At 35.2% G+C, this 27,795-nt stretch overlaps 1 long non-coding RNA gene across 7 annotated transcripts in view; it reads right to left on the minus strand.

The window, feature by feature from the left end:
- LOC102012158 overlaps positions 1-27,795 on the minus strand; it is a 218,619-nt gene that overhangs the window by 120,172 nt on the left and 70,652 nt on the right. For all 7 annotated transcript variants that reach the window (XR_001231625.1, XR_259571.2, XR_001231628.1 and 4 more), the window contains one exon: positions 5,668-5,924. This is a non-coding gene — a long non-coding RNA (uncharacterized LOC102012158). The remainder of the gene's footprint in view (positions 1-5,667; positions 5,925-27,795) is intronic.

Raw genomic sequence — 27,795 nt, forward strand, 5'->3', positions numbered from 1 at the left:
TCACTAGTGTAAAACCTGAAAGAGTTAATAAGCACTTGGAGGTATAATAGACATTGTGAAATGAAAGGAAAACGCTGAAGGGTAAAGGGCAACTGGTATGTGGGAAAGGAGAAGGTAAAGTAGGAGAAATTTTTGTATTTATGTATATACAAGGTAGTTAACATGGTTGATCTACTGTCTTCTATTTCTTTGCTGAAAGAAACAGTTAATGAGTCCTTGATTGATCAGTATTGCATGTCTCCATTTGTTTTCATGAGAATCTACTTTGAAGATATCAATATGTAATACAACAAGCATTGTTAATTTCCTACCACTTTGTTTGTAACTTTGTATTGTTTGTATTGTTCTTCTGCTATTTTGTAAATGATTGTTTATCTGTTAATGTTTTCCTCCTTTTATTTTTAAAATTAAAAAAAGCAGTAGATATTTTATAACAAATGCTATCTATACGAGACTTCCAGCTTAAAATAACATCGTCAATATAATTTGATATGACACTTCCAAATTCCCCATAAAAGTATTTGCAAATATCATGAAAAGCACAAAAATTTATAGTGCTTTAAATATGTGGTCTGCAGTAATTTATTTACTGAAAGTAACTATATTGAACAATGAAATGATTGTCCCTCCATAACTATCTTCCTGGGTATATACAACTTGTTTCAACACAAACTTTACCTATGCACCATGGGAAACAGCACGGTATAATGGCTGAAAGTAAATGGTCTGGTCTGAGGTTTAGCTTGTGAGATTAGATCAGGTACAATTGAACTTGATATTCTAGTTTTATAGCAAGTTCTGGAAATACCAGTAAGTGACACTATTTTTTTACAGAAAATTAGAGAAGAGAGAGCAGAAAATTCCTGAAACCTCGAATATTTTCTACATGCAGGAATAAAGGACTATTGTCTTACTAACCAAAACCCAAAACTTTAAAACCAAGTATACAGCATCGGTGATTAGAGAAAAGACCACAGATAAGAAAGTAGCCTCAAGAATTTAAAAGTTGGAAGAACAACACAGATCATTATGAAGTGCCTTTTTTTGGGAGCAGTTAATTTGGATACATTAATCATAATCAACTCTCTTTAATCAGAAATTGGGATTTCCTGAGGACTTTTCATTAATCACAAACCAAGAGCAGTAGGCAAATTATTCCACACTGTAGATCAGAGTACTCCTTTGTGAGTTATGTTCATATCCCACAGAATTAAGTTCAAATAGAATTTTTACTGAATTTTGCTATCACGTTACTACACGTTCACCCATTAATTCATTGTTGCTAATAGGATACATGTGTGACCCTCAGATGGGCTCCCATGAAGTGAATGAGCTAATGAGTCAAAGTTATCCTCAACAGGGACAGCTGGGAGCACGGAGGTGCACAACTTCAGGGCGGATGTTTTATTTAGCAAGGAAGCAGTTAAGCCAACTCCATATCCTTCTCTACTTTTCACTGGCTTCTAATGACATGAAATCAAATTATATTTCTTTGTGAGATTTAATGTTTAGCTTTTCTACTTTTACCTTGTAATGAAATTGAAGTAGGGCTGTTTGCAGTCATTGGGATAAAATTGAAAGGGCCATCAGTTCTGCTTTCTAAACTAAATAGCAGCCTTCTTGTTTAATGTAAGTGGTCTGTTCATTTTTTATGAAAACTTTCTACAGCTTGTGTTGGAATTTGGCCACGAACTCTGAACGACCAAGCAAAATTGCTTATCACAAGTGGGGAATTCCCAGGGGGAGAAAACCTTTCACCCTAACACAGTCATTTGAAATTTTAAAAATTGTGTTTATATTTGGCAACAGTTGCATACCCCTTTTTTTTATATTTCCATTTGGTAATTTGTGTCTTGTTTCAAAGCAGTTGGTGGGTACAGTGGTTTCCAGACTTGCTTTTTGCTCTCATCATGAACTTCTTGAAAATTCAGGGAGAGGGATAGCCTTGTGCAGGAAAGAGCACTGGTATGAAATTCAAGGACCAAAATCTTTTGCAAATTCCAAAACTGCTGAGCCCAAGTCCTTTACTTTCCATGCCTCCTGTCTTTAAGATAAGTAGCAATAGTAATTAATAATTATGCTACTACTGTTATTAGAAAAAAACCGTAAATAACTAACATTTATTTGGTGCTTGCCATATGTCATGCCGAGTAAGTTGGGCACTTTTCCATATATGATTTCATTTAATCACCACAAGAGCTCAATATATGGTAATAATTATTTCCCCATTTTATTAATGAAGATAGTGAGGTACAGAGAGATTTAGACATTTGCCCAAGCTCTCATAGCTAATAAAGTGTAATTAAGGTCTAAATTAGGAGCACAAGATGTTAAAAGGCTTTTGTAGTTCTAAAATTCAGATTAAAATAGAAATTAACACTGAATTTATAACTGCATAAATGTAAGACTTGTTTCTCTTTTAAAAATTGAAAATTATGAAATAAACATATATCTATAGTTCTAAAAATTTTCCCTATTGGGATATTTTTATAATGATCCCTAATACAATTTGATTTACAAACTTTTTCAGAAGTACAGCTAGTACTTGAGAGGAGGACCACCTGGAATTTTTATATAAAATACCATGCAGTATAATATTACTTCGTGTTAATTTTCAATTAGCCATTTTTCTCTTTTAAAGCATGATTACAATTATTATCTATAGCTTTTGCAGCTACACAGTTGAAATATTTGATTGAAATATAATTTAATTATTTGGCTTTTTAAAATTTAATTATTTGTAAAGCCAGAAACAATGAAACTATCTGTACTCATATAAATTTTAGTACAGCATGTACTCTAAAAAGCTGAGCTGGAGCAACAAAGTTTGTGTCAATCTTACTTACTATCAACTTAGAAATCTCTTGGAATGAGAATCTATTGCAAATTCAATTTAAAGGTTTGCATTTCTTGATAAGGGCTGGCCCATTCATTCAATTCCAAGAACAATGAACTGCTTATATGATTTTCTCCATGTCACATTGGCCCTTACCCCTATTCCTTTGCTTATTCTGAGTTTTGGCTCATAACACTACTTGTCCCTCCTTTGTAAACTCTTACACATCCTTCATTTATTCTTTAAGATGCAGCTTTGTGTCAGCTCCTTCTATAGCATCTCCTCACTGCTCCACTGTAAATCACACATACACAGGATCCAACAAAATAGGGTAAGGACACTTCTATGCTACGTATACTGCATTACAGTATAATTACCTACTGATGTCTTTTGTTTGCACAAGACAGACCGTTACTTGTCTATAGGTAGAAAAATAACCTGACAGCCAATCTAAACTGATTGTATAGCCCTGGTTCTTTAATCCGTGTCTCAATCTGGACTTGACTCCTTGCCTATATCTACATGTGTGCTACTTCTGAGACCTGATTTTTACGCTGGGGACGGAGAGAAATAAGTAAATCAAACCCCACTGCACAAGCACATTTCATGCTATTGTTCCCATCAAGATGGCGGATATTCTTTTGGCAAAATCAAATCACCTGGGCAAGCCCAACTTCAAAAATGTACAGAAATGTCCTCCACTCCTACAAGCCCATGACTGACCTATGGGCACATGACCTATGGATACCTATGGATCATTACAAAGGAGCAAAGATTTGTGACAAATACATCAAACATCCTATAATAAATCCCTTTTTTTACTCATCATTATTCATGTAACTGTCTCCAAATGAACTTAACCGTAGTGAATAGTCAAGAGATATTTGAAGAACAGATGCTTCTGATATTGCTGATAGTGCTTCCATATTCATCCACTTGGGGGTATCCTCCAACCCACACCAGCTATAAAGCTCTAAAAGACAGGATGGTGAACCACTCACTTCAATGTACTGACAAATTCAGTAGTTCCCAAAGAGAAATATAAAAACACAGAATTTCATACTATCAACTGCTAAAATCAGGGTTACAATTTGGGCAAAAGAGCACATAGTAAGTAATATTCTTAAAAATGCAATTCATTCAGCTGAGTTGGTCATATATTACCCCTCAAAAAAAACAAAAAACTGCAGTAACCCCTTTCCCCACAAGACCTCATGACTGTGCAACTCCCCCACTGAGGAGTAAAATCCACTTCTCCTCTCCTTGAATTTAGGATATCCTCATGATTTGCTTGATCAATAGATTGCGGTGGATGTAACTATGTTCCATTATGAGCCTGTGTCTTCAGAAGCCTTATGACTTTTTCTTTTGGTCCTTCAAAATTCCCCTTTTAATTAAAGAAACTCCATCAAGGCAAGTCACTGACAAGAGAACACATAAAAAAAGATAAGACCCTTGGAAGAGAACCAAGATATTCTGCCAGCATTTAGTACTAAGCCCCAAATATGTGAGGGAGGCCACTGTGAGTCTTCTGCCCCATGGGAATCACCTCAGGTGGTACCAGGAAAACAGAGAAAAGCTGTCACCCCGGAGCTCTGCCTGAATTCCTGACCCACAGAATCATGAGCAGTAACAGTTGTTTCAAGCCATGAAGTGTTGAGGTTGTTTCTACCATAGCAATAGATAACTAAAAGACAGCTCAAAGTTGCTTCTAAGAGAACAGAGAAAACTTATATTGAGAACTCTTAAATACACTGGCTGGAATCATTTTACAGTTAAGTGTTACAAAATTGCTACATCTAAAATAATGAACTTTTGTATTAACATGCAAAAACTAACAGAATTTCTGACTAAAGAAAAGCAGACCTCCCAGTATCCCCAATTGATACTTGCATACATGTAGATATAACTATTGCTCCATTAAAAATTGTTAGAAAAATCAGCAAAATGCCAGAGGATTTTAAACACTAATAAACGTGATATTAATGATAGACTTGCATGTATTATAATGCCTGCACTTTTATATAAACAACATTTGCACCATTAAAAAAGTCTCCAATTTCTATAAACACTCAAACGCATGTAAAAGTAGTAATCAGTAAGGGATTACATTAAGAAGCCTTAATTCTTGGCAAAGTTCAACTGGTTATTTCTGAAAAAGGTCCACTGATAGCATAAATTTGAAACAAACTTATCTTCTGAAATGTGCAATTTCAAATCAATCAGCAAAGGTAACAGCTTTAGGAATACTTTTTGTTGCATTTTAGTGAGTGAAAATGCATTCATTCAGATGCCAAATTTCCTTTAAAGCTTGTGTAATGAATGTAAAAATAAACACATTTGAAGTTTAAATTCAATTCCACCTGAATATATTACAGAGCGAGGGTGTCACATTCAATACAGAGGGGAACTTGAGAAATGTAAACGTTTTTACTTTGGCAAGTCTAATCTGATTCATCATCATCCCATACTCGCCAAAATAAATAAATACATAAATAAATAAATAAAAGGAATGGTTTGGAAAGAGTCCAAAAATCATCCAAAGTGACAGAAAAGGACCATTAATTTTACATTTGACCACGGAATTAGAAATAGGAGAACATTTTAATTAAGGTTACATTTATTTTACATTATGTCCTCTAATAGTGTATTGGTATAAGGAATATATACTCCTAGCAACATACAAAAGAGGATTTAAATAGTCTGCCTTTTCCTGCAAGAAAATGCTGGCGATGACTATGAGGGGTCGGAGGGGTCCATGGAAAGAAGAGACTCATCGAAGGTCATATGGTGCCCTCTGCTTTCCTTTTACAGACTTTGCAGTATCTTACCTTTCTCTTTGAGGACTATGCACAGTTCAGCTTTGCTCTGAAAGATCCAGTCGCCCTCAGGTACAGTGTGCAAGCCCGTCTGTCTGCCACTGTTTTCACAGCAAGCTGTAGTCAACAAACATTGTCTGAAGAGCAGCACTGCTTTCTCAAGCCATCGTTTCAGCTGAGTTCTTTGCCTTTCAGTTGCCCCTTCGCTTCTTATGTGGCTATGTGGGTCCAATCATTTATCAAGTTCATTCCAGGTGAGGGCTGTGTGACTTAAGCCATGATAAATTGTCATTCAAGGTCCTATTTTTGTCACCATTGCTGACAATAAGATTGGATAATCTTGAATGTGTGTTCACTCTCAATAGACTCCAAAGGCCTTGTCTGCTATAAAAGGTGTAACTTTTGTTGTCTGGTTCCTCTCTATCCAGACAAATAACAGATCTTACTTCCTTGTCCTTCTACATGAGCTGTGGCCAGACCAGGGTTTTCACCAAGAAATATGAGTAGAGGTGTCATGCAGTACTTTATAGTAGAAACTTTCAGTGTCAGTGTGCAATTTGGCATGTTTCCTTCCTAACTTGGTAATCATGGAAACACAGTTGAAATGGACCCTTTGTTAGCCTGTATCTCTAAATGACCAAAATAAGCACAGGCTCTCAGTCAAGAGAGGTAGAATTACTACTTGCACTGACTGAGATTTGGGGGTTGTATCAGTCAGTTTACTCTTGCCTATCACAGTTTTCTCAAGGTGAGTATAACATTTGCAATACTGATTATGAAACATTTTCATAGAAGTGTCACCTGATCTGCTGTATTTAGGATAGTAGTTACTTGATGGTATTAATAAATGAAGTAATTCTAATAAAAAAGGAATGCATTTGCAGCTTGAACAACAGCAAGGACGATATTTTTCCTGTAAAATGTTCAAAACCCCCATCTCAAGGGCAGTACAGCAAAAATCAAACTCATCTGGGCTAAGAAAAAGAGGCTGTCATGGGATCAAAGGGAAGAAATTCATTTTTATAATACATAAAACAAACAGCTGCAATTCTAACAGGCTTACAGAAGAAATCAATCGCCACTAACAACTGAATGTTAAAGGCGCTACTTCAAGCAAGTCCATCAGGAGAGTCAGAGAATTAGAAGCCAGGCACACAAATGTAACTTTGCAGTGAGCAAGGTGGGACCGTGATGCAGAGGTGAATCAAGAGAACACAAAGAACAAACAAATTTGGAAAAACAGCTTTTGTCTCAATAAAATAAATTAGAAATTTTATCCAAACTCTTATGATGTACAGATGATACTTACTGCTTGCAAATAGATTTTATTTCATAACACAATGTAGGATTTCTTTTGCTATCTTAAAAATCACAAAGAAACTCCTTGAGGGCTGGGGATATAGCTCAGTGGCATAAGTGACCTCACTTGCCTGGCAGGCCTGAGGTCATGAGTTCGATTCCCGGAACCAAAAAAAAAGTCAGAAACAAAGAAACTCCTTGATTACTACAAACAGGATCAGATTCTTAGCTTGATCATTGACATAGTAACATAGTATTCCTAAAAAGGAGTAATGCTCTACTTAGTCTTCTTTCTGTCCATGTGGTGACCCACCAGTGGTAGACCTCCCAAACTCTTGTCAGTGTCAGAGTAGGATGACCCTAGATCTCACTAAGGAAGTACTCCTGAAAACTCAACGCATTAGGAGTCTCACCACATGGGAGATATATATGTTAGTTTGGTCTCATTTTGGTTATTATAGTCTGCTTGCCTCAAAACTGTACTCACTTGAAATTCCAGCCTTATAATTATAAAAAGCAGCAGTATGTTATGATACAGAATGATTCCTTTAAGTTCCAATTAAATCATAAATTTGAAATGCTGTTGTGTAGGATTTTCAAAGTTAAGGACTACGAGGGCTTGTCTGGGAGATGGGCATTACTCGTTTTTAGGAATACGATATTACTATGTCAATGTTCCAGTGGCTGAAGGCAAGCCTGTTTTAAAAACAAAGACTGCTCTTTGTTGATATCACCCTGCCTCTAATTAAATGAGGACAATTAAAATTGTTATGCAATCTTTCACAAAATAATCTCAAATTCCTCCTTTATTCTTGCACTTGTTTTAGGTTTTATTCTTTTTTCTCATAGCTCATCCTTGGTTCAGTCAATGTTATGGTTCAAGTCTAAAGTGTCCCCCGATCTCTCATGTGTGTGGAAGGTGACTGGATCATCCAGGCACACGCTCATCTATGGATTCACCCTTCCACAAGCTAGTAGTTAAATGTTCAGTGAGGAGGTGGCGCCTGTTTGGAGGTGGGTCACTGGAGGTGTGAGCTGGAAGGGGATTCTTGTCACCAGCTCCTCTCTTTCTCTGCTTTCTGATAACCCTGGATTGAGCCCCTTTTCTTCTGCCATGCCTTTCTGCCATCCCCTTTCTGCCATGCAGCAGACCAACTATGAGCAGAAAGCATTTGCCAAAATAAACCTCTCCTTCAAATTGTAGGTGTTGAGAATTCTGGCCCAGTTATGGGAAAGTGATTAAGATACTCAGCAATCACTTCTTTAAGCATGCATCTTAGGCTAGACAATTGTTTAACCTCTGGAGACTCTAAGATGATCACTGACCTCGATGATTTTTAGATTTGGTAAAAACAACAACAACAAAAATTACTCCTTGGTAATTCTAAAGTGTAGGCTTCCCTCACCATTTTCTGAAGATGTGTGATTTTTAGGAGCATTTACTTTCCTTTTTTTTTTTTTTTTTTCAGGACCTTGTGCTTGCTAGGCAGGCGCTTGTGCCGCTGAGCTACATCCCTGGCCCTACTTTCATTTTCATAAAAGCATCAGACCCCTTGGGTCTCTGCAGTTTGTTGCCATGTGGGCAAAGGCACCAATCTGGTTGAATTTCTAAGATTCTAGTAATCCCATAAACCATGGAGATGGTGTGGTACAGAAGGTATAAGCAAAAATCAGGAGAGGCAATTTTACTTGTCGATGATACTCTACAAGTTTTGACTCCTTATACATACGGAAATAGGGATATAGATCTTTTAGAAATGGAAAGTGGACCAAGAGATGGAGGCAGAGGAAAGGGAGAGGTGGGGAAAGGGATGAAGATAGTAATTAAGACATGTTATATTCATATACCAATTCCCCAGGAGGAACGTACTCATTACAAATTGCAGACTGTAATAATAATAACTAAAAATTGAAAAAGTATCATCACCTTTTGTATAGGTAGAGAGATGGGCATTGGAGGATTTTCAGCAAAGCTTTTCACAGCTAAAAATAAAATTGGGAGGTATATTTTGCATTCTTAAAATCCACAACAGTGAAAAATAATAACTGAAACAAGACTAATACAAATAATAAATGCAAAAGCAGGAAGTAACTAATAATGTTCTCACATTAATGAAGTACAGACTCTTTTCTAATATGAATGCATAATATGAATGTCACTTTTTCAATATTCAGTGAGGATTCTAAATGGGGATGAATTGGGGGCAGGAAAAGAACAAGTATATGGAGTTTGAAAGGTTAACAGAATAAAGGATGCTATAAAGTTGCCTTTTTTACATCATTATAAATGGAATTGAGTGGCCATGAAATCTTATAAACATTTTCTAATTTAATTTAAACAGAGTCTTGATAAGACTAGTTTTAGGTTTCGAGTTTATGGGAAACATTGAAAACTGTAATAAATATTTTAAAAATCATAAGAATTCTAAGGACCATGTCCATTGAAAAAGAGCTAAAGAAGTGCGTACTATAAAGTTCAGAACAAGAGATTTACACATGCCAAATGAAGGATTTCCAGGTAGAAGGAACTGAAAAAATTTCTTCTATGTGTTCCAGAAGAATAACAAGTCTGATGTCATTGTGTAGAAAATGAGATGAATATATGAACAGAAATGTAAAGACAAGAGTGTTTAACACATAGAGGGGGAAAACTCTATTAGGCAGGGAATTTCCCTGCCCTTAAGATATTTGAAAGTGTGCCCAAGTGATTATCACATACTTTGCCAACTTTATAAAACAATCTTTGTTGAGTTCTTACTAGGGCTAGGGACTGTGATTATGATCACATCGCATGGATTGGACCATTTAGGACTCACAGTAATGCTTTGAGATCATAACTAAGACTGTCTACATGTATCTAAAGTCTGAAGGTATTTTTTAAATTCTTAATGTATATTATGTATTTTTATAATTTTCATGACAAAAAAAAACATAAAATGTTCAAAGAATGGAGACATAGAGGAGCAAAGCTTTCGTATAATAATAAAGTCAAGCTTTATGAATCCAAAGTAGTTTTTTTAAAGTTAGAACATTAAATATAATCTTAATGATAGAGGGCCAACAACATAGCTCAGCAACACAGTGCCTTGCTTGGCCAGTGCAAGGTCCTGATCTCAATCCCCAGTACCAAAAAGAGGAAGGAAAGAAACCAATCTTAATGATACAAAAAATAAGAAAACAACTCAAAAATACAGTAAAAGAAAATTAAAATTATTGCTAGAAGATGTCTATTATTTTTTAAAGGCAGTAAAGGAGGATTTAAGGAATAAACAAGCATAAGACAATAAACAAATACAAAGATGGACAATAAACAAATACCAGCTTTACCAGTAATGACATCAAGAACAAATGCAAATAGATAAAATAATCAAAAAACAGATATTGACAAGTGAATAAAATATAGTGACCAACTGTGTGCTCTCTGTAAGACACAGTCAGTGCAAAGACAAGTAAATAGAAAAGATGGGAATAGGTGTGCTATGCAAATAGTAAACAAAAGAGAGCTGGAGTAACTGTATTATACCAGATATGAGACACTTTAAAAAAAGAAACCAAAACTACAGGCCAAAAAAGGACATGTTATAATGATAAGGGGCAATTCACTGGGAAGATAACTATTTTAAATATATATGCACTTTTTTAAAAATTTCAAAATACATGAAACAAAAATAGCAACACTGAATGGAGAAATGAGAAAGCCAACAAAATAGTAACCTCAATACACAACTTTCAATAATTGGTAGAACAACTTGGTAGAATATCTGCAAGAAAATAAAGACTTGAACATGAAACAACACAATCTGACATAAATGTATATAATATTGCCCAGCAATAGCAGAATACAGATAATCATGCATGTTGTTCTCTGTATTATCAACCATATGTTGAGCTATGATTGTCTAACAAATTTAAAGTGATTGAAATCATATAATATATGCCCTCAATCATGATAGAATTAAATCAGAAATCAACAAAAGAAGAAAATTTAAAGGATTCACAAATACATAGAAATTAAACAATTCCTCCTAATGAAAACAATAGATCAAAAAGAAATAAAGAAAATTTAAAAGTATTTCAAAAATCAACAAAAACAAAATCCAAACATCCCCAGATCTTATGAATGCTATTAATGCAGGGCATGGAAGACAACTTGTGGTTGCAAATATCCACCTTGAAAATAAAGATCTCAAGTCTAATAACACAGGCTTCCACCTGAAGCAAGTAGGAAAATAGCAAATTGAAAGCAAATCAGGTAAAAGGAAGAAAATAGTAAAGTTTACAACAAGTATAAGTGAAAAAGGAAACATGAAAACAATTTTTAAAAATCAACAAAACCTCATGTGGAAGAACCCGAGCTTCTCACCCCACCAGTTCTCCTGTCTCAGGAGGGGACTGTCACCAGCAAGGAGATTTGGAACTGCAGGGACTGTCACCAGCAAGGAGATTTGGAACTGCAGGGAGAAGGGTGACACTGGTATTATGTCTGTCAATGAGTGCTACCCAATACCTTTCTCTTTCACTACCAGTCTGTGAAAATGAGATGACACAGCAGCGGAAAGGAAAATAACATTATAGCCCAACTGACTTTAAAAGCAAGCAAACCCTATTATATGAATGAAGTAATGGATAAACCTAAGCATTACGGTCATTTTGGATGTGACAGAAGCATACTTCTCATTAGGTTATCAGAGTAAAAAGCTTTTCAACCCCGCATTTTAATGGAGTGAGGAAAAAGGAAGAGATGCGCAGTAATAAGAATGCTGCAGTCTGTATGAATTCTTTCAGAAATAGAGCCGGCGATACAGCTCAGGGGCACAGCACCTGCCTGGCAAGTGCAGGGTCCTGAGTTCGAGTCCCGAAAAAAGAAAATTCGCATTGAAGAATGGAGTCTGAAAATAGAATTTATATGCTTCATTTAGAATATTAACAAAATTAAATTTATTTATTTGAGAACACTAATAATATTGCCTAAACTTTACCTGTAACAAGTAAAATGACTGAATTAACAACTTAAACCAAAAAGAGAAGACAAGAGTCAGTTGCTTTCACTGGTTGACTACATTGAATGTTTAAAGAAGAATTAGCATCACTCTTTTACAAATTTCTTCCATGAAACAGAACATGAGAGAACACTTCCCCATTCATTCTATTCTTTCAGTTTTTTCATGTTTTAAATTTTTTATTTTAAAAATAAAAGAAGGAAAACACATTAACAAACAGACATCCATTTACAAAACAGCACAAGAACAATACAAGCAATACTGAATTACAGACAAGGTGACAGGGAATTAACAATGGTTGCTGTACTACCTATTGATAACTTCAAAGTGGTTACTCCGGAAAACAAATATAGTCATAAAAAATTGATCAAATGATTAATCATTAACTGTTCCTTTCAGTAAAGCGATAGAAGTCAGTAGTACAACTATGTTAACTACCCTGCATATACATACATACATAGTTTTCCCCTTCTTTCTCTTCTCTTTTCCTTCATCGCAGTTGCCCTTTACTTTTGAGCACTTTCCTTTTGTTTCACAATGTCTATCATGCCTTCTAATTTTTATTCACTCTTTCAAGTTCTTACACTAGTGAGACAATACGTTGCTTACATATGCAGGTCTAATTTATTTCTCTTATGAGTATGGTCTCTAGTTGTGACCATGTACCTATAAAAGGCTCAAGTTTATCTTTCTTTATAGCTGAGTAATATTCCATTATATAAAAATGCCACAATTTTTTAATCTATTCCTCAGGGAATGGACGTTTGGGTTGCTCCCATAATTTAGCTATTACAAATTGCGCTGCTATAAACATGGGTGCACATACATCACTGTGATACGATATTTTCAGATCTTCAGGGAAAATATCCAGAAGTGGAATAGCTGGGTTGAATGGGCCCCACTTGTTCTATTGGAAGACTGTTACCATACCAAATCAGAGAAATCATAATAAAGGTAAACTAGAGAACAAGTCCTTTGTGATTATTAGTGTAAAATCCTTGACAAAATACAAGCAAACCAAATTCAGTAACATAAAAAAATGATTATATACTGTAGCTAAGTGGGATTTACCTCAGAGGTGGAAATATACGTCAATCAAAACAAAAAGAACTAAAGTACATGATAATCTCAATAGATAAAGGGGAAATATTTGATATAAGGCAATACTCATCTACAAAAGGTCATTTCCCATCCCTCTAAAGCCATCTATGACACACAGCTAATATGTCATTTAATTGTGAAAGACTAAATGTTTTTCTTGTAAGCTCAGGAACAAGATTAGGATATTCACTTTTGCACTGCTATTGCACATTGGACTGGTGGTTCTAGCTGTAACATTCAAGCAAGAAAAAGAAATAAAAAGCATTCAAATTAAAAAGGATAAAACACAATTATCTACTTACAGATGACATGATTTTTTATTTAGAGAATTCTAAGAAATTGAGAAAATCTTATTAGAATAAACAAGTATATCAAGAATTCAAGATACAAGTTTAATGTAGAAAAATTAGTTATATTTCTATATACTAGTATCGCATAACCTAAAAAAAGAAATTAAGAAAGCAATTCTATCCCAATCTAAAATAAGCACTTAGGAATAAATTTAACCAAAATAGTCCAAAACATGTACACTACAAAATACCATTAAAAACACTAAAGAAAAAATAAATGAAAAAGCATCACATATCCATAAAATAAAAGATTTAATATTATTAGGAGAGCATTAGTTCCCAAATGGATCTATAATTCAATATGGTCTACTAAAGTGTTAACTGCCTTTTTCACCAAAACTGGCAAGATGATCTTAAGAGTTACATGGATACAAGGAACCCAGAAAACCTGAGACAATCTCTGAAAAGAAAGACAAATTTGGAGAGTTCATACTTCCAATTTCAAATCTTATGTACTAGCACGACAATGCAGAAGAAGATCATTGCAGTAGAGCTGCAAGTCCAAAAATACTCCATTCTTTTTGTGGTCAATTAATTTTCACAGACTGCCAAGCAAATTCAGTGGGCAAAAAGTAGTCATTTTGAGTCAATGGTTATTTATATGCATAAGAATGAAACTGAGCCTCTATATGACATTATATATAAACATTAATGCAAAATGTGTAATAATATTAAATGTAAGAGTTAAAAGTATAAAACATATAGAAATAAGCATAAATCTTCGTAAACTTGGATTAGAGTACAGACAATAAAAAAGATTAATTATGCATTCCCAAAGTAATTTTGTGATTCATTAGATAGTATCAGGAAAGTGAGCAAGCCCTAAAAAAATTTTTTTAATGTAAATTATATATCTATTAAGGCAGAGGTCCCAAATCCTGGGGTCCATACTGTTGGTTGGAAAAAAATAAGTGCATAACATATAACATGTCCTCTCACACATCCTCCTGAAAAAATGCATAACTCAAAAGTAAGCACTGTTATTAGTATTGATAGATTCATTAACATGGACTATACCACAGGTGCAGAACTGGTCAAGTCCTTGAAGAATAACATGTCAAGAAGAGTGAATTTGTTGTGTTGTGTTGGTGCATGCATGGATACAGTGGCTGCTATGACTAGATGGTTTCTGGCTTCGCTACTTGAGTCAAAGAGGTTGTTTCCAAATTTGAATCTATGTGATGAATAAACATTGGAATTTTTGACATCTTCTAAATATTACCAGCAACTTTGAAAGAGAATGAGCCTGGGCCTTTTGTCTCCCAGCTGGAGCATGGTCACCTATCTCAGCTTTCAAAGGAGTTTGAGCATTATGAACTTCCCAACCACAAAAGCCCCCAAAACTGGGAAGGAATGAATTCAAACCCCTTGTGAACAAGTCAGGTGAATTGATTTTGTCCGTGCTAGGAGAGGATCAACAGCTTGATATCACATATAATGGTGACCTTAAAAGAATATTCAAATCTCCATACATTCTGCATGACAATCAACAGGGAATATCCTAGGTTTGCCACAAAAGCACTAGAAAGACTGCTTCTGTTTACAACATCCTATCTTTGTGAAGCAGGGTTTTCTTCAGTGACAACAATAAAAATGAGATTAGAATGCAGAATGGATACAGGCAACACACTCAGGCGTCACTGTCTCCCTTCACAACCAGATGGACTATCTAGTTAGAGAAAAACAATTTCAGGGCTGTTGCTGATGCTGCATTATGGAGAGGAATATATAATTATTTCATTATATACTACAATATCATAATAGTAGAAATAAAGCACATACTGTAATAAATGTAATGGATTTGAATTCTCCTGAATTCATCTCTCCCCCACTCCACCCGCTAGTCTATGAGAAAATTGTCACAGACATTGGCCAGATGTTACATGTGTGCGCTTTGCACAACAAGGGACCAGTGCTTCAGTTTCTGGAATAAAGTCCAAAATCTTCAATTTTTCTTAGAGCTTGGGGAGATCTTACGCATTATCCAAATCAATATCTTATATAAAAGACAACTGCTGTGCAAAGAGAGAACTAGACATGATTAGCTTACACAGTTGGCTGGCGTGATGGGTTATGTGTAGGTTTCTGGATTCATAGATCATGGTCCGTTGTCTTTTGATAGATTTGGTTCCACCTCTTCAGGACAACTGCTAAGTGTTTGAGAAAGTTGCCCTGCTTTCTTTAGCAATATCAAGTGTGTGACATATAGGTAAATTCACTGAGTAATGTCCTTTCTCCAGAAACCAAAAACTCTATCTTACAGATGACTCAAAAGAGTACAGTTTCTTCACTATTATTACTTCTTACTCATTTTTTTTGTCCTTCATTTTCTTCCTGATCTCCTTTGAATTTCCTTTGCTTTCTTTCATCTCTCTGCTCTAACATGTAGCAGAAAGTATGGGACCAAGTCAGAGAGTTGAGCGATGAATATTCTGTCCCTTCTGCTCACCATAAAGGTTCTATTTTCTAAGCTCAGGATATACAAGCAAACTGCAACTCACTTCTCATCATCTATTAGTTCCATCCTCATTTATTTGAATTGCCCAGCTGTCATATATAGATGACAATAAAATACTAACAAGTTCTTTCATAACTTTGCCAAAAAAAAAAAGTATACCAATAAGAGTGGGGAGGATTGACATTCTGATCCCCTATTATAATAGTAGCATTTTGTTTTTTATTTTAAACTGCGGTTTGGAAAGTCAATGTGTTTTGTTTACCATGTCAAGTACTTATAAAAGTATCTGAGTTGGAGTTCATCCAAAATCTATAACTTACCATGCAATGCATAATTTTGCTGTCACACGGTTGCAAATTTTGACACATATTTTGCCAGAAAACACAGGTATGCATATGAAAGAGGCCCTCTCTGAGATTTATTGCTTAGTATCACACTAGTTCCCTAATCTTTCATTGTCAAAGCTTAACCATCCATTATTTCCCAAGCAGATATTATTGCTTTTTGTTTCTGTTCAGATTAAATCACCCATTCAAAAATCCATAAACTAATTCATTTATACTAATTGTTAATTTATCCTAATCCTTCAATGGTAAATACTAAAATCTGATAAAGATAGAAGGTTTTCATAGCAAAACTACATGTAAACAATTTTATAATTCCCTGACATGGTCATAGTTGTAGATAACAGTAAAACTTTTTGTTGTTCTTGTACTTTTATATGAGATGCACCCTTTTCCTCATACTTCTCTACCTCAAAATTTTTATTTCACATATATAAAAGAGTCACTGGTGAAATCAAAATGGTATTCCTTAAACTGAAAAAATATTAAATTTAATTAACTCTAAAATTCAGCATTTTGTGGGTTAAATTAGTGTTCTACTTCAGTATCTGCAATTCAAATAAGTCCTCTGAGAAATTGGCCTCCATAACCAGTGACGTGCTGCTGAACTGAACAGATCTCCAAAATATCCTAACAGATTTCTTGCTTTCTTTGTAGAATTATTTCCATCTGGTGCTTAGACATTAAACCTGGAATATGTAAAGGCTCTCCCCTCTCACCCTGTTTGACTTCCAAATGTTGGCAAATAATTTGCATTGTCAATGAATTGAGGATTATAATTTTGAAGTTAACTGTGTAGCTGTTTGATGAAAAATTTAAAGGGGTAGATCTTTAAAATGGTGGATTTTTCCACTGGAAAATAAGACTTGAAATGTTTTACTGTGTGTAGAAAATCCTAAAAATAAGTTGTGCTTGAAAGAATAAAACTTGTCTCAATTTTTTCACAAGTTCAGGATGTTGGAACAAGAACTTCTGAAGAATATTATAGGCTAGTTTATTTGAGTGCTAGTATTAGAATGTTAGCAATTAAAAATACATATGTGTGTCTATTTAGATTGGTAAGTAGATAGTTGTTTAAACATATGGGCATAGAAGTTTTCAAGACTTTAGGTCACTGACAAAGTTTGCTTTATGAGAATTTTAAGGGTCCTCCATAGTAATGGAAAATAATGTCTGACTTTTAAGACTGGCAACATTTTTCATAGCATCTTGACTGGAAAGCACAGAGCTACTTCTAAGAAACATAATTGCTTCCAGAAATGTTTAAACCACTAAGGGAATGTTTATATGAAATGAGCAAGAAGTGCCAGGAATAAAGAAAGCAATCCTATGCACATGGCAGGGTAAAAGCCTGGAGCACGTACGCAGAGAACAGTAAGAGAACCATGAGCAGGACACCAGCGTTATATTCAGTATCTGTCTTGTCATTGCCTTGCAACCTCCATCCAGTCCTCTCGTACCCAACAGTGGATAGCTGTGCCCTCCGACACAACCTGTAGTTGGTTCTCCTCTCCAGGCCCTCACACTGGTGTCTTCCTCTCACCATTCTTTTCTTTGTGGGTGGGGGTGGTACCTGGAATCGAACACAGGACCTCGCGCTTGTCAGGCAGGCACTGCACCACTAAGCTATATTCCTGGCCCTCGTCGTTCTTTTCTTTCAAATGCCCCTTGTCCTTTCTTCATATTGTCTTATTTAATCATTTCCTTTCTCTCTCTCTCTCTCTCTCTCTCTCTCTCTCTCTCTCTCTCTCTCTGTGTGTGTGTGTGTGTGTGTGTGTGTGTGTGTTGATCTGTCTTGATATTTTAGGATATTTTCTGATGCTGTGAACCAAAACTAGACATTCTCCACTTCATGGCCAGTTTTTAGAAATGACTTTGAGTTCCCACTCAGTCCACAGAACTGCTCAAACTCATTGCTCACTGTGCTTACATTTAAATTTTTTAAAAAAGTTTGAGGAGATGCAGAGGAAGGGAATAACCACAGCCTTGAGAAATATGGTAAAGAAAGTACAATTATTACATTGTTAATCAAGCATTTAAAAATAAACATTTATGGAAATGGAAATGTTAAGTGCCCTGATTCAATTATTATCCACTGTATATTTGTATCAAAGTATCACACTGTACTCTATAAATTTGTACAATTAAAATAATTTTAAAAGAATGTTTTGATGATAAGCATATAGTTACTTGGATAATTCTCATAAACATTTGTGGGAATCTTTTAAAGTATCTCAGTACAGCTTGATCTCAGTGGGACTAAAAATCTTGATCCAAAAAATTTACAAGCAATGAGATTGATTAAAATGAGTGAAAATTTTCCATAAAACTTCAAGATGTTGTAGAATAAATTTTATAGTTCCCTGCCAGGAAAACTATTACAATCCAAATTTAAGGTTAAAATTGGAAATAGACTAATTGTTTAGAATAAGCAGACATTCTCCGGCAGGTTTTTTTTGTTTTGTTTTTTGTTTGTTTGTACCAGGGATCAAACTCAGGACCTTGCACTTGGCAGGCAGGCACTTATGCCACTGAGCTATATCCCCAGCCCTAAGCAGACATTCTCCACATACTGTATATGCCTAAATCTAAGAAAGATTCAATAATACCTAGTGTAGTTTGAAACTATGAGTATTATTTAAAAATCACAATGTATACTTCTAATTAAAAGCAACAAATAAAATCCCCACAAGGAGTGACTGATGCAACTGTTTATAACTTTCATCTCTTAGAAAAGAAAGAAAGAAAGAAAGAAAGAAAGAAAGAAAGAAAGAGAACTTGATTCCTTCTTATTAAAAGTTGAATTTTCTATTCTTTCTCCTTTTCTCCTTCCTCTCCCCCAGCTGCCTTCTGTTTCGTTCTCCCTCCCTTAAATTGTCTCTATTTGTTTGATGGTGGCATGGTTTCAGAGAAGAGGTGGGGCCTGATACTTTGGGTGGTCTTAGCAGAGCTTTAGTCTTTGGCTAACCTCTCCTTAGTCTGGAAAGTAGCCAAGAGTTCACAGTATTAGGGAGAGTCAAAACTGTATATGTACATCATAGTGCATGTCAGTACATTTGCTCTGGTTGGTAAAGAAAACGTGAACAACTTGTCAGCCAGAGGAACAATTCCTTCTCCCAAACTTGAAACACATCCTTGTATGAGTATATTCAGGTTTTATTTGGTTTCAGAGTTCATTTATTTCAGTTTATTGTTTGACATCTTGCTCTAGCCAAGCCAGGAAATGCATGGCAGTTCTTAAAACTAACTCAACTGCACATGTATTTTGCTTGTTTGTTTGTTTGTTTTTTCTGATTCTTTTACTCATCTACCCTCATGAAATTTCATTTAACAAGGGCCCAGGGAAAGATGGTATTTTTTTGTTGTACTTAAGTATAATTTTAGCAGTTATACATAAAATGTCTCTCACACTTTCTTTTTTAATAAAATTACATCAGATTAAGACTTATTTTGAAAGACCAGTTGTATTTTTTAATTAAAGAGAGAAGAAATTCTCTTTTCTCCATAAATAGAGTAACAAAAATACAGGAGTTATTTCTCCTAAAAATATCCTAACAAAAGAGTTTTAGTGAGGATTTTAGAAAAATATCACCTACACAGCAAGTGCACATTATAATAAAATTTGAAGGGATCTTATCTTTTTGGCACCTGGAACAAACTAGCAAAACTATCCACAAAGGTAAAAGCTATGCCAACATCATTTCAGTTAAAATAGTCAAAGAGTTGCCAGGAAAAAAAAAACATAGAACATCCATTTAGATTCATTGGTGCATGTCTGGAAGTTTCCAAATAAAACCCTGCATCAAAGTAAAATTTGTAACTTCCCTACAAGATCAATCAAAATCTAACTAAACTTGATGCAACTTCTAAGTGTTAAAAGTTTTCACTCTTCTAATCTTTCCAGCTCCTGAGGGCAATCTATTTTAATCAGAGCTGAGTCAGAAGCAAGAAAAGGGAAATTTAAAATGGAAGACATGAAATACATTTCTGGTTTCCTTTCTTAAACAGCTCTCCCTTCAGAGAAAGACGAAACTTTGTAAACTTGATCAGACTTTTACTAGAAAAGGTAAAGAATTCTACAAAATAATGATGAGAACATTGTGGTAAAAATAGATAAGCCTTGTTTTTTAAAATAAAAAATGCCAAAGAAACCAATGCACTAAACAAGGAGCATTTCAAGTCCATATTAGAAAGGTCACTGGCAGAAACCCACTTTGAAGTATTCAGTGGATCTATCCTGGAACAAAATGGGCAAATTTAATTGAATAAGGATTTAAGCTACAAAAGGAGTAAGTCCAAGTATTGCAAATTAATGTATTAAAGAACCACGGGCTATTAAACTCAGTATTCTCTTCATATTTTTTAGTTCTTCAGTAAGTTACAGATCTCTATAAACCAAATTATCTTAAAAATAACAATAGACACAAAACTTCCAAACTCTTTTGAATGTACTTCTAATGCAAAAGAATGTGAGAATTGGGTTTCCAAAACAAGAAAGAAGCCTAATTTCAGTAATGATAACTTTTCCTTATTTTCAACTGAAAAAGAGTCAAAGATCTAAAGTGATATTCGGAGTTTTACAAGCCTACATTTTGAAGAAATTTCATTTTCCTTACAATATTTAGTAGAATGCTAATAGGCAATGTCGCTGATATGTGCTCTGCTTCAAAAGTGTAGACTGAGTGTATAGACAGTGTATGCACAAAATTGCAACACCTTCGGAAAATCCACTAAAACTGCAGCATGGTATTTTTTAAACAAAATTTAATCGTACAAGGACTTGGAGGATAAGAAAAAAAACAGAGTCACCTTTTGAATGTTACAGGAGAAAGATTATTTCAAGGTACTTTCTTCCCCTCAGCCATGGGAAAGCCCGATTCACACTACAGAACACTTGAAAGGCATAGAAACGAGCAATAAAAGGTACCTTCAGGAGTGGGATTTAAAGGGGGATAGGGATAAAATAAAAAGGCCTAGGGGAGAGCTCTAGGAGAAACAATGAGCTCTCAAGATACCCTAAATGATTTTAGGTTGCTGAGCAAGTGCCCTACCAATACACTCATAAAATGCTGGAAGTTTATACTCTGTAAATGGTAAAAGAGATGATATATTAGCTTCCTGTGGCTGTTGAAAAATTCATTACAAATGAGGATGTAAAACTGCAGAAATGTATTTTCTTGCAAAGGTAGAAGCCAGAAGCCTAAAATCAGTTTCACTGAATTAGGTGTAAGCTGTTGGCAGGGCCTCAATTGATCCAGATCCTAGGGGAGACTCCATCCCTTGTTTCTGCTGGTTATGGTGGCTGCCAACACTGCTTCTGTGACTAAGTCACTCCAAACTCGGCCTCTAAGGTTACATTTTCTCCTCCTGTGCTATGTGTGTACCATATCTCCCTCTGCCTCTCTTTTGCAAGGATATACTACTGTACATTCCTGTACTTAGATACCATGAAGATAATCCAGTCCTAACTTAATCATATTTGCAAAACTATTCCTCATAAGGTAACATGTTCAAGTACCAAGAATGATGCTCTGATGGCTTCAGATGGCTATTTTTCAGTCTATTCCACAAAGTATCTGATCTGAGGGGGCCAGATAGAGTTGAACACATAGGCACTGTAAGTAGATGCTGAATGCTGAATGGACAAACTCCAACTTCTTCATGTTCCCCCATGACACCAAAACTTGGACCTTTCACTCTCTAGAAAATAGATTTTTAGCAAAAATGCCTAAAGTTGGTTCCTCAACATTATTCTCAACCACTGGACTATTCTGCATGAAGCTCAAACAAGTTATAAACACATGATCCATCTCTGTAGTGGATTGACAACTGGTGTTCAACTTATAACCCGCAGCTGAACTGAGTAAGCACGGTGCTGGGTGTGGAAGGCCCACCTGGGGATTGTTACTAGCAGCATAAGAGGCAGACCTGGAGAAGAAAGTGAGGCTGCTGGGAGCTGAGGAGGCTGTTGGAGCTGGTAGAAGATGTAAGGAGCTGTTGGTTGTTTTGGAGGAGTTTTTCATGCTGGCTTTCTTGATGAACTTGGCTGTTTCATTCTCTAATGAGCTCAGGGTCTCGTTGGCACCCAGAGTAGCTTCAGTTCACTTTGGGGGAGCTCTGGTCCTCACTTTGAGCATCACTTCCTGGCTCCAGAGGGGAAGATGGTGCACAGTTTAGTCTCTAGGAGACACTACATTGGCTTGCCTGATGGGAACTCAGCCATCTTGATCGTCAGAGGAGCTTGGGACCTCACTGTTGCTGAGAATGGCTGTGGTGCCTTGCAAGGGAGATCTGGTTTTTCTGAGCATCACCTCCTGGCTCTAGTGCAGAGCCCTCAGCCTGCTAGCACAGATCCTTTATCCTGCTAGCACAGACTTTCTAGATTCCACCACTGATCTTTGGGCCTTCCCAGTGCAGATCCATGAAACAGGCCTGCATGAGACATTGTTATGGGCCCTGGGCCTCCAGCTGGACTCATGGGAGGCATTGTTATGGGCTCTAGGTCTTCAGCTGGACTCATGCAGGACATTATCGTAGGATCCAGGCCCTCAGCTGGATTCCTGGTCTATGGTGTGTGGACAGATTTCCTGCACTCTCTTGTATATGATTCTTTGGGTGACTATTATAAGTAATCTTATACAGTATGTGTCCTGTATTATATTGTTGTCCCTTACAAAATATCCCCCAAACTATGACAATCTCTATTATACATTTTGTGTTTTCAATCTTAATCATAATGTAGTCTTATCAGGTATCTGATAGAAGCTTCTAACATGGAAGAGATAATCAAAAATACACAGAAAGCAAGAGCCATTAAGGTTTAACAGGCTATCCAAGGAGGAGAATTAACTTTTTATACTATTGGCATTTTATGAAAAATAAGATACATGGAAACATTTAGAGAACATGGAAGAGCATTTACAAATTTGAAAAGCAATAGAGGAACAAGACACTCAAACTAAGAATAGCAACCCAGTCAATCAAATGTAAACACAGAACAAAAGTTTTCAAGTCTGCAAAGAAATGAAATTTAATTCTCATTTAATCTTTCTCAAAAAGAAGTACTAAAAATTTATTGCAAATTCAAGACAAAATAGAATGTCAGAAATTAGATAAGCACTTCTATGTGAAACAAAGTAACAGAAAAGACGCAAAACTATTCAAACAACCACTTAGCAGACCCTGGACATGAAACAACAAAGGTGAATTCTAACACTGCCTTGCTTTACTACCTTTACTACCTTGAGAAAATTGACAAACTAAAGAAAACTCAAGTGGATCCTAGTTACTCCCTGAATTGAAAAAACAGAGATGAGATTCCAGGGAGATGAAAGTAGGAAGAGTTTTCAGGACAGAATGCCAGAAGGAAGAGGGTAGCAGAGGGTATGTGATAAATATTGATCAGTTCTGCAAATGAGAAAACTAATCCAGGAAGAGAAGGATAGTGTTATCCCCAAAAAGGACAGTATTAATTCTATCCAGTTCTAACACAGGAAGTAGAGAAGGCCTACTTCCACAAACTGTCTGAAAAATCTCAGTATTCATAAGAATTGGATAAAGTACACAGAAGGATCTTTTCTCTAGAATGAGTACTCATCTAATCTCATCTAACAAATCTCAAAAGCAAAGACCCAAAGGATCAACCTGCTTCCAAATGACTTAACTCAGTGCCAGGAAAAGTTCAAGAATATTTGTAGGAAACAAAAATGCATACAGCCAACAAAGAAAAAAACACAGTGTCCAGTATCCAATCAAAAATTACTAGGCTGGCAAAAAGAAGGAAAATATGATTCATCAGGTGGCAATAGATCAGTCAATATGCACTGACTCAGAACTGATAGAGATGTTGGAATTACCAAACAAGTGCACTAAAAAAAATTACAGCTATATTCCATATGTCCACAAAGTTGAGATATAGAAGACATTTTAATTCAAATCAAATACATAAAGTTCACTTAAGCATAGTGGCATAAGTCTGTATTCTCAGCTACTTTGTAGACTTGGGGTAAGAGCATCATTTGAGTTGAGATATTTTAGACCTGCCTGGGCAATATAATGAAGTCCTCTCTCAGAATTAATTAATCGATTAATTAGGTAATTATTTAAAACTAAAATACATTATCCAAGATGAAAAATCCTATAGATGACATAAATGGCAATTAGATATGGCAGAGGAGAACAATAGTAAACTTCAAGATACAATCTGTACAAAATAAAACAGAGAGAGGTAAAGAAAATCTTACATGTCTGTATTTGTTTATCTGAATATTCAAATTGAAGATATCAATATATAATACAACAACCATTGTTAATTTCCAATCACCTTGTCTGAGATTCTGTATTGCTTGTATTTTTTTTGTTATTTTTAAATGTATGTGTGTTTGTTAAGATGTTTTCATTCTTTTATCTTTAAAATAAAAATAAAAAAAAAACAAAATTGAATACAGCACAAGGGTGCTGTGAACAACTTCAAGTAGCCTAACTATGTACACTTAAAGTTTTCTATGCAGAGGAGAAAAAAGGTGTGAATAAATAACCACCAAAATTTATAAATTTGATAAAAATCATTAATCTACATTTCAAAAAGTTCAACAAAAAGCCTTAGGCAAAAGAAACATTTAAAACTACATTACAATACATCATAATAAAATGTCTTTTTAAATTTTATTTTAAAGAGAAAAAAAAGAACAAAATAACAAACACAAAGACAAAAATAAAACAACACAAAAACAATAAAAATGATACAGAATTTCAAAACAAGATGATGAAATCAGCAATAGTTGTTGTATTACATATTGTTATCTTCAAAATAGTTGCCCAGATTACCAGCTATATGCATGCAAGGTTGATCAAACAATTAAACATTAACTATTCCTCTCAATAAACTGATAGAAATTAGTAGTACAATTATTTTAGCTAATATATATATATGTAGTTCCCTTCCTTCTTTCCTTCTTTTCTTCTTTCCCTCATCTCAGTTGTTCTTTCCTTTTGAGCAGTTTCTTTCCCTTTCACAATATCTACTGCAACATTCAGATTTTACTTACTCTTTCAGATTCTTACACTAGGGAGATAATATGATGCTTATACATGTGGGTCTGATTTATTTCACTTATGAGTATGGTCTCCAGTTGCATCCATTTACCTATAAATGCCTCAAGTTTACCTTTCTTTATAGCTGAGTAATACTCCACTGTATAAAATTATCACATCTTTTTTATCTATTCCTCAGTTGATGGGCACTTGGGCTATTTCCAAGATTTAGTTATTACAAATTGTGCTGCTATAAACATGGATGCACATATATTGCTGTGGTATGATGTTTTCAGCTCTTCTGGAAAAATACCCAGAAGGGGAATACCTGGGTTGAATGGGACCTCTAGTCCTAGTTTTTTAAGGATTCTCCACAGTGATTCTATCAGTCTACACTCCCACTAGCAGTGGAGAAGGGTTCCTTTTTCTCCACAGCCCCCACAGCATTTGTTACTGGTTGATTTCTTGATGATAGCCATCCTTTCTGGGGTGAGATGGAATCTCAGTGTTGTTTTAATTTGTATTTCTTGAATGACTAATGATGTTGAACATTTTTTCCTATATTTATTTACCATTTGTATTTCTTCATTTGAAAAGTGTATATTCATCTCAGATGCCCACTTTTGGATTGGGTCTTTGAATTTTAGGGGCCTGATTGTTTTAACTCTTTATATGTTCCAGACAGAAGTCCTTCATCTGAAGGACAGTCAGCTAAATTTTTTTCCCAATCATGGATTTTCTTTTTATTCTGTTGGTGATTTCTTTTGATGTGCAAAAACATTTCAGTAAGATGAGATCCCAGTTATTGATTCTTTGAAGTACTTTCCGTGCAGTGTGGTTTTTGTTCATGAACTCTTTGCCTACCCCTGTGTCTTCAAAATTTCTACTTACTTTCTCTTTCGGTAGATTTAGTGTTTCTGTTTTAATATTTAGATTTTTAATCCACTTTGACTTTAATTTGGTGAATGGTGATAGACATAGGTCTAGTTTCAGTCTTCAGCATGTGGTGAGCCACTTTCTTCAGCACCATTTATCAGAGAGGCTATCTTTCTTCCAGTGAGCTTGTTTGACACCTTTGTCAAAGATAAGGTGGCTGAGTGTGTTTGTGTTTGTGGCTGCATCTTCCAATCTGGTCCATTGATCCTCAGGTCTGTTTCTTTGTGAATACCATGCCAATTTTTTAACAGTAGCTGTGTAGTATAATTTCAAGTCAGGGATTGCAATTCCACCTGCCTTGCTTTTGTTGCTCGGGATTGCTTTTGCTATTCTGGGTCTCTTCTGGCTCCAGATGAATTTTAGGAATATTTTCTCTAGATCTATGTGGTATACTAATGGTATTTTAATTGTAATTGCATTAAATCTGTATAACAATTTTAGGAGTATGACAATTTTCATAATGTTGGTTCTTCCAGTCCATGAGCAAGGAACATCTTTCCATTTTATAAAACCCTCTTTGATCTCTTTTTTCAGAGTACTGTAATTTTCACTGTATAGATCTTTTACTTCTTTTGTTAGATTGATTACTAAGTATTTCAATTTTTTGGAAAGGTATGGTTTCCCTAATTTCTCCCTCGGTGTGTTTGTTATTTGTGTACAGTAATAAACTATTGATTTTTGAGTGTTGACTTTGTGTCCAGCTACATTACTGAATTTGTTTATTAATTCTAGGAGTCTTTTGGTGGAGTTTGTGGGGTCTTCCATGTAGACAGTATCATGTCATCTGTGAAAATGACAATTTCACTTCTCCCTTTCCTATCCTTACTCCTTTTATTTCTCTGTCTTGTCTAATTGCTCTGGCTAATGCCTCCAGAACTATGTTGAATAGGAGTGGTGACAGTGAATATCCTTGTATTGTTCCTGATTTTAAAGTGAAAGCTCTCAGTTTTTGTCCATTTAGGATAATGTTGACTGTTGGTTTGTCTTAGATGGCTTTATCAGGGTGAGGTAAAGTCCATCTCTTCCTATTTTCTGTAGGGTTTTTATCATGAATGAGTGTTGGACTTTATCAAAAGCTATGAAATTCTTTTCTTTGGCTCTGTTGATATGGTGTATTATATTTATTGATTTGTGAGTATTGGACCATCCCTGCATTCCTGGGATGAATCACACTTGATTATGCTGTATAATCTTCTTGATGATTCACTGCATTGTATCAGATGATATTTCCTTGCTGATTTTTTATCTAGTTGATCTGTTGCTGACAATGCGATATTAAGGTCTCCCATTACAATTGTATTATTGATTATTTGATCTTCCATGTCTATTAGTAATTGTCTTATATAGTTAGGTGCTCCTGTATTTGATACATACATATTTATAATTGTTATCACTTCCTCTTGAAGTTTTCCCCTAAAAAGTATGTAGTAACCCTCTTCATTTCTTTTAATCATTCCTGATTTGAAGTTCCCATTATCTGCAAACAGAATAGCTACCCCTTCTTTTTCTCTGGGTTCCTGTTGCATGGAGTATTGTTTTCAATACTTTGACTTTTAGTCTACAAATTTCTTTTTGAGTTAAGTGTGTTTCTTGTATTCCTCTGAGAGTCTGTTTCTTTT

Source organism: Chinchilla lanigera, unplaced genomic scaffold (genome assembly GCF_000276665.1).
Source record: "Chinchilla lanigera isolate Chin_1 unplaced genomic scaffold, ChiLan1.0 scaffold00006, whole genome shotgun sequence".
NCBI lineage: Eukaryota > Metazoa > Chordata > Mammalia > Rodentia > Chinchillidae > Chinchilla > Chinchilla lanigera.